The sequence below is a fragment of the Antechinus flavipes genome, chromosome 6 (assembly GCF_016432865.1).
Source record: "Antechinus flavipes isolate AdamAnt ecotype Samford, QLD, Australia chromosome 6, AdamAnt_v2, whole genome shotgun sequence".
Taxonomy (NCBI): Eukaryota; Metazoa; Chordata; class Mammalia; order Dasyuromorphia; family Dasyuridae; genus Antechinus; species Antechinus flavipes.
Window position 1 is genome coordinate 33,855,532 of NC_067403.1, and position 8,353 is coordinate 33,863,884.

The window sequence follows — 8,353 nt, forward strand, 5'->3', positions numbered from 1 at the left end:
AGATCCTAGGCCCATTGGACCTCAATCCTAATCCAGTGTTCTTTCCCTTATACAAAACTATATGAGTCATAACTATTTTTTTTCAAATATAATTTTTTTTTTTTTGTAATCCAAATGGCTACTTCAAAGACAACTTATCTCGTAGTGTACTTTTTAAAGAATAGTCATCCAAATAGTAGGTGAATAGAGACATGGTAGATTAAAAAGTTAGTGTCAGTGAGAAAGACCTGGGTATTAAATATGTCCCTCAAACATAATTGTCATGTGAAATGTGACTGTGGACAGCATCCTTCATCTCTTGTAGACCCAGGCAAGTCTCTGATTATATCTTGCAGAACAGTTAGAACAACATTAATAGAAGTTTTATCCTGGTGGTTTTTTCCATCATAAATGAAAATCAAATAATCTCTTTCTCCTTAGCACACCAAATATTAGCTATACCATCAACTAATTTCAAATATAGAGTTGTTCATTAAGACCTATTTTTTTGTGTAAGCATTGCATTTTTATTTTTTGTTTTTTTTTTTTAAATTATGCTCTGTCAGTCTTGTCCTTGGTCACTAAATAACCATTTTTACTTTCCATTATATCTTTCTCCATTAAAAATTTCTTCCCTTGGATCATTATACTATTATTGCAAGGCTGGACCTTCAATTCTGTGGCAACAGAATGGCAGATCCTCACATGCCATATCTCTATCAAGCAAGAACAAAGGTAGTAAAGTGTGGAGAAAGGAGTTCATCCAGAACAGTAATTTTCTTGGCCACAATAACTGACAAAGATTTTCTATGAAAGCATGAGAGATTTGGAATATGGTTCAATAGAGAGGCCATCTGCACAGAAGGCAGTAATATAGTAATGTAAAGAACTAGTAAAATATTGTACCCATTTGTCCTTAAATTTGTCCAGAGAAAAATGTAACATTCTTTTGCCTTGAATAGATAAAAGAATTGCTGTTTCTTCTCTTCCCAGTTAGCTAGTCATGAAACTTTCCTTAAATCTTTTATAAAACTCTCTCTTGGTCAGAGTCCTTTTGAATACATAGCCCGTAAGTTATACAATTTCCTTGGACCTCAACTTTTTTATATATAAAATAACCTAATTTCTTCTATGTTTTTAAAATCAATTGTATCTCAAAAATTTTAATTCTGTCATCTGGCATCATTAGCTTCTTCCAAGACTGCTATAGTGTTTCTATACTCAAACAGCCTCTAAAAGGAAACTTTTCCTGGAGTTTATAATCTTGAATGTTTCTCTGTTCGTTACTCAGCTTCAGGTATACATGATAGCTCAGCAATAAACCCCATGATACATAGAATTTATTTTCTTTAACATGAAGGTTTGCAGAATTTTAAAAATTAAAATAATAATTTTAGTAAAACAAAAGTTTGGAGTTATTGCATATTAGGGCTATAGTATCTGTATGGAAGTCACAGTTAATAAACATCTCTTAAGTACCTGTCATTCACTGTTGTAAGGACTGATAATGACAACAGATCTGTTTTTAAGAAGCTCAAAATACTCTGAGTGATGATATTTCAGAGAACAATTCTGTGAATTTCCAAGGAAGATTGGTAGTATACACAATGGAAGTTTTTTAAATGAGACTTTAACTTCTCTGTCTTGTTGCTATACTGTATTGACAGATACATATTTGACTTTCTCATATGACATTATGGAGGTCAGATGCAAAGGTTGTGATTCTGTCCCCTCTTCAGTACTCTCTGTCCTCCTATTGCATTAAGCACTCAACTGAAAATTATCCAAATAATGGACTGTCTCTGTTATCTAGTGGGGTTTCTGTGATGCATACAAAATCTGGCACTTTATGTAACATTAGATTGTAGATGGAGGATATGCTATTAATGACTCATCCCAGATTGAGCAGCAGGAGGCTAGAGTTTGAATCTATTGAAGTGAAAAAAGAGAGAGATAGAAGGGGTTGGTGACAGAGTTATTTATGACATAGCCTGTTTAATCTGGGTTTTGAATTTAAGGAAGGTCACAAATTAGCTAGATTTTTTGATAAAAACAAAGTGAAGGATAAAGAGGAGCAACTATTTCATACATGAAAACTTTTGTAGAAATTTATGATGTTCAACAAGGTGAAGATGTGAAGAAGGGGAATATGATTACTAAATAATTGAAACACTATCATGTGAGAGAAGGTGTGAATTCATTCTTTGTGGTTCTAGAGAATAGAAAGTGGACCAATAGTTTACAGTTACAAGCAAACAGTTCAATGTAGTGGAGTGCTAATTCAAACATCTTGTATTGATTGAATAATTGAATGGGATTCCCCATGATATAATAGATCCTTGTTAGTTTAAGTGTTCATTGAGATGCTAGCTGACCATCTGTTAAAGAGATTTTACCAGATGACCTTTGGATTTGATGCTGAACGGGAGCTAAGTGATCATCTAATTCCACATCCCATTTTATAGATGAGGAAATTAAGAACTCTAGATATTAAATTACTTGTCAAAGAGATGGCAGAGGTACATCTAGACCCACTTCTCCTGAATCAACTTTTCTTTAAAACCAATTGTGTTTTATGCCCATCCAATTCTAAGAGTCTTGGATTTTCCTTTTCTTGTCTTGATTCTTTTCCCTTCCTGTGCCCTAGAGAATAAAGGTAGTTTGCTAAAACTCAGTGGACATAATTTTCCCCTTTGGACTTGCTAAGTTAGATTAATGTTTCACTTTATTTTTTTCCTAATTGTATCTTTATAGGAAAGAGCTATTTATGCTGGTGAGGTCGAGGATAGGTATGAGTATAATTAGCCAAGCTCCAATTATTTGGACAATTTCACCAATAATAATCACTTAGGCCTTAGTCACTCAGTTAATGGGTTGGGGCATGACTGTTGAGATAACTGAGCTAGTTATAATCAGGGAATTCCTATAGAGCCCAATAAGCATTGTTCTAGCCTAAGGTCTTGACCAATTAAGCCTTTGTTCTTTGATGTGATTTACTTTATTTCCCCATGATTTGTACTTATTCTGTAATTAGGAAAACTAAAATTTTGGAGGAAAAGAATAAATCTTTTTTTTTTGGCAATTATTTTAGCAATTGTTAATATGAAAATAAAATGGTTTTAGCATTGAATGTAAGTGCAGTGATGTAACACAGTGGACAGAGTAACAGGCCTAAAGTTAGGAAGGCTTATCTTCATGAGTTCAAATCCATCCTCAGTCACATAATAGCTGGGTGACTTTAAGCAAGTCATTTTACCCTGTTTGCTTCATTCCCTCATCTGCAAATGAGTTGGAAAAGGAAATGCCAAACCACTCCCATATTTTTGTTAAGAAGATTTCCAGTGGGGTCATGAAGAATTGGACAAAACTGAAATGACTGAATAACAGAGCACGTGTGTAATATAAGATGAACTCATAGGATTTTAAAACTATATTGCACATATCTTCTAAAATTAATAGGTTCTTATTTTATCCAATTCTTTTATATTCTTCTCACCTTTATCTTCCAGGATACCCTTTCATTCTACTTTTTTTTCCCAGTTGCACAATTAAAAGGTTATAAACAAAAGTCTTTCCTTTCAGAAAAAGACATGACAATTATATACACTATCATGGATTCATATAAACAATTCAGTCTTGACTAACCTTATTTTCTTCTTTTGACATGCTTACTGACTTTCTAAATCAGAGCAATGTTGACTAAAAAGACTATAGATCAGATTGTTTAGATTTTAGCAAAATATTTGAAAAAATATTTCACTTTATTTTTACATTGGGAGGGGAGCTAGAGGGAGGGATGTTGATGAGAGCCTAATCTAGTTAGATAGATTGAGTTCTGGTTGCTTTGAACAATTGCAAGACAAATCATTAATGATTTAGTATTGTCTTGACAGGAGGTTTCCATTGAAATGCCCAAGGGATTTGGGCTTGGCTCTGTCCTATTTTACATTTTTATCAGTGTCTTGGATAAAGGCATCCATGACATATTAGCAAATGTGAAGATGATACAAGGTTTATAGGTATAGCTAACACAGTTGATGACAGATTCTCTATGCAAAAATATGTTAACAGGAGAGAACATTTAGGAAGAATCTAATTAGATGGAAATGATGTGGGAATAAATACAAAATTTAACTTAGAATCAGAAAATTTTACTTCACATATAGGGGATAGGAATTTTTTAGAGAAAAGTTGGCTTGAAAAAGACCCAAGATTTTGGTAGATTGTAAGTTCAACAGGCAGCAGAAGTGTGATGTGACAACCACAAAAAATATAATGTGGTCATAAGATGAATTGAAATAAGAAGCTTCTGGCAATAAGGATATTATAATTGGATAATCTGACAAGTGTCCTTGTCAGGGCACATCTGGAATGTTTTGTTCAGATCTGTGCATAATAGTTGAAGAAATTGTCAATATATTGATAAGTAAAATAATATCCAGGGAAGGACAGTAAGGATGGTGAAAGTCCTTGTTCCTGTAATAAAAGGAGCAGTTAAAGGAATCGGTGGTGGCCCAAGAGACAGTTGTTGTTTAGTACTTAGAATGGAAAAGAGGAACTAGGAATATTAGGATATTGTGTGATGGGGCCTTGGGAGGATGTAAGGCTTATTTTATTTAGCCACAGGAATGATGCTCATTTCATTTTCAGCCCTATCAATCACTGCCTTGCCCTCTCCCTCATGGTGATTTCACCCTAAAGATCTATTTTTCTTATTGGTCAGTTGCTGGCTGGAATCATTTCAATAGTGGCCCTAGCTATTATGCTCATCTCCTTTAATTCAACTCAGTCTCTGGAATATATCACATCTCCAGCAACTGGTTTGCCATTGGGAGTTTATTTTCCTCTTCCTCCCCTTCCAGTTTTTCTTGATGTTTTTGTTTTCCTCTGTGGCAGTAGCAAGTCTTTGAATCTAAAAACTACTTAATTTTCTAACTTTTATATCTCTAGCTTTTAGCACAATGCTTATCCCCTAATAAGTCCTCTCTCTATCTCTGTCTCTGTGTTTCTCTGTCTCAGCCTCTCCTCTCCCCTCCTCTCCCTCTCTTCTCCCTCTCCTCTCCCCCTTTGACTCTCACTCTCTTTCTGACCAGTGAGGTTCCTTCCAGCTCGAAAATTCTGTGAATCAGTGGATGCTACTTTTTTTTTCCCATTTTATTTTCTGACTATATTTAACTACATTCCTGATTTTCTTACATCAGAAATATATAATATGACTTTCCTGTTTACCTTGGGCCAGGTACAACTGGGGAGAGAAAACTTTGAAGCCAGATGTATGACCAAGGGGTGAATTAGATATTAGCAAGTGATTCCATTAAATGAGTCAGAGCTAAGTTTGGCATTGCCCCTGGGAATCCTGCTGGGTACTTGAGAGGGGCAGTTTGCTCCTGCTCCACTATCTGTATCACCTAGCAACCACAGTAGAGGAAAAAAAAATCCTTCTCTCTTTCCTATCAAAGTGACCAAGGCATGGAAAGTGAAAGGAAGACAACATGTAATATAAATAACCATTCTTTCCCCCCCAAACCACATCTTATCTTCTCCCTCTCCTCCAGTTTTTCCAAGTGCATTTTCCTCCAGATTCAGGAAAAAGGGATTGGTCCTTGCACTTAGAGCAGTGTTTAAAATGCTGTCAATGATGTTAAAGTGTCAAAAATAAAATAACAAAAATATTATCATGCTTGCCAATATAGGTCTTTTATTCTATCGACATTTGTTTTCCTTTTACAAGAAGACATCTTTTACTAGTTTAGAAGCCTTTTTTTTTCTTGAACAGTTAAAGACATCTGGCAGCATCTTAAAATAGCAATAGTATTAACCCAAACAGCAAAGGACCCTGACTAGTTCTTTAAGTATTCAGTTTTCAATTAGAAACAACCTAAATCCAATGAAAAAAGAGTTCCAGATTTATTTGGTCTTCCCTCAGTTTTCAGGAACCAGCTTTGCTTCTAGACTGCTGAGAGAAAGCAGCAGATTGGGGTTTCTGTTCACTAGGACAAAACCACTTATTAGTGCTATTACTTTGGGCTGGTGTATAACTCTTGGAATGCTAGATTTCCCCTCCATCATTTTCTGCTTTCCTTGTTTTTCTTTTCCTCCCAATATTCTTGCTCCCACTTAGCCATGAACTATTTATCATCCTGAAATCTAGAATGGGTTGCTTCATTTTGAGCTTACACATGACACAATAGGCTTTAAGAAATAAAGCTAGTGAGAAATAGTCCAGGAGACAGTGACCCTGGGCATGATGCATTGGAGATATTTAAAATTTTCTTTATATCCAGCCAAATGACAACCCTCTACTAGCAGGTGCTTATTGTTAATATCTCATCCTCTTGAATCGGACCTTCAAGAAATATCAAGGCATTTGCTTTATTTATTTTGAAGGAATTCTCACTGTGGGTCTAGAATAAAAATAAATCAATACTGAGCAATTGCAGAATCTCTGAAATAGAAGAGAACTCAGTGGATATTTTATCCAGTCACTGCCTGATCAGGAATCACTTCTACAATTCTTCAAGAAAATAGTTTATTTGACCTTTGCTGGAGACCTCCAAGGAGGTGGATCTCAACAGCACCCAAAATAATTCATACATACCATTTGGAGATAAATTTATATTGTAAATTTGCAAACACTAGTTTAAATATATAGAGGCTAGGAGTTTTTTCAATGTTACATTAATTTAGCACAGTTTACTTTAAACTTACCAGTGTTCCAATATCATTTATATTAATACTGGGCATCAGAAGACTGAGGAAAAATAAGGCTGAAATTTAAGAAAAGAGCATTTCCTGAATTGCTTGAGCAAGTAGCTTTTTCCACAGCCTCTCTAGTTGGCATGAATTACTGAACCCTGATTAGGAAATGCCAGAATATACTGTTAATGTTCCAAATAGTTTGAAGGAATTTCCTCTCTGAAAATCAAGTTCAAGTAACTTTCTTCAAAAACACCTTAGATTATTAGACCTATTTGTCTCCAGAATATTACTAACTATAAAATAGTTTGTGCATCTGAATTAGCAGGAATACACTCACAGGTGAAATCACAATTCTCTTGAAGTATCTAAGTGATTTACCTCACTGGCTTGTTCTTGGAGTCCCAAAGGAAGTATATGTTAATACTTAAAGGATCATGATTTTAGAAGTATTGGTATCCTCCCTCATACCGTCACTATTGCACATCAAGAGTATTCTTTGTATTATTATTCATCAGGTTTTGTGACCATATAAGTCAATACCCTACCACCAAACTTCTTGTTGAGTATCTCAAAGCTATTGTGATCATTGGATGATATTAGATACCATTCATATTTTGATATTATAGTCAAAGCACTTTCATTTTACTAAAACCTTTATCAGAAAATGATCTCTTTTCCTTCAAGAACTCAAGATGACTGGCATATTACAATGAGATATGAGCAGAGTTTGGGTGAGAAATTGTCTTCATCATCACCATCAAAACTGACATGTAAACAATATTTTAAAGTTTGCAATCATTTTATAAATATATTATTTTATCCTATAATCCCAGTCTAGAGGTTTGATTATTGTTCCCATTTTTAGATGAGGAAACTGAGACAAAAGAAAGTTACATGACTTGTCCAGCATCATGCAGCTAATAAGTATCTTATTCCATATTTGAACTTGGATATTTCTGAATACAAAATACATATACATTCTATTTTCTGTGCCATCTAAAGTAGCAAAAATAGAAGTAGTTTTGGTGAAATTTGCCACTATCAGCTGGAAAATTCTAAAAGTGTTTGGCTTATATTATATCAAGCAGTAATGCTAACAACATAACTAGTGAGAGATGAGGCAACTATCCCTCCCATTTCATTTTTCTGTATGTTAAATAGGAAAAAAAAAGAATGCCTTATCTCTTTGCTAGGAGGAAATTTCCCTATGAGAACAAATCAAGTGTCTTTACTTCCTTTTTGGTAATAAATTCCCTTTTAGAACAATACATAGTGTCAGGCACTGAAAGGGCACCTAAAAAGCTTAAGTTAGTGCCATGCTTTCAAGTAGGTCACAGTCTGGCTGGGAAAGTAATCACTGATATTTCTGTAGCACTTCAAGGTTTTCAAAAAGCTTTGCATAAATATTCTTATGTGGTCCTAATAATTAGCCTGTGAAATATGTTTCTTAGATAATCCTATTATCATTTTACAGGCAGGAAAAATGGAGATAAAGAGAAGTAAGCTTACCCATAGTCATATATATATAGCTTAGTAAGTGTCTGAATCTGTATTTGAATCTACGTCATCCTGACTCAACAATCATTGCTCTGTTTACCATACCATGCTATCTCAGTAGGCAAGTAGAGACGCCTAATTAATCACAAATCCAAGTGTAAATTATAACTGTCAGATA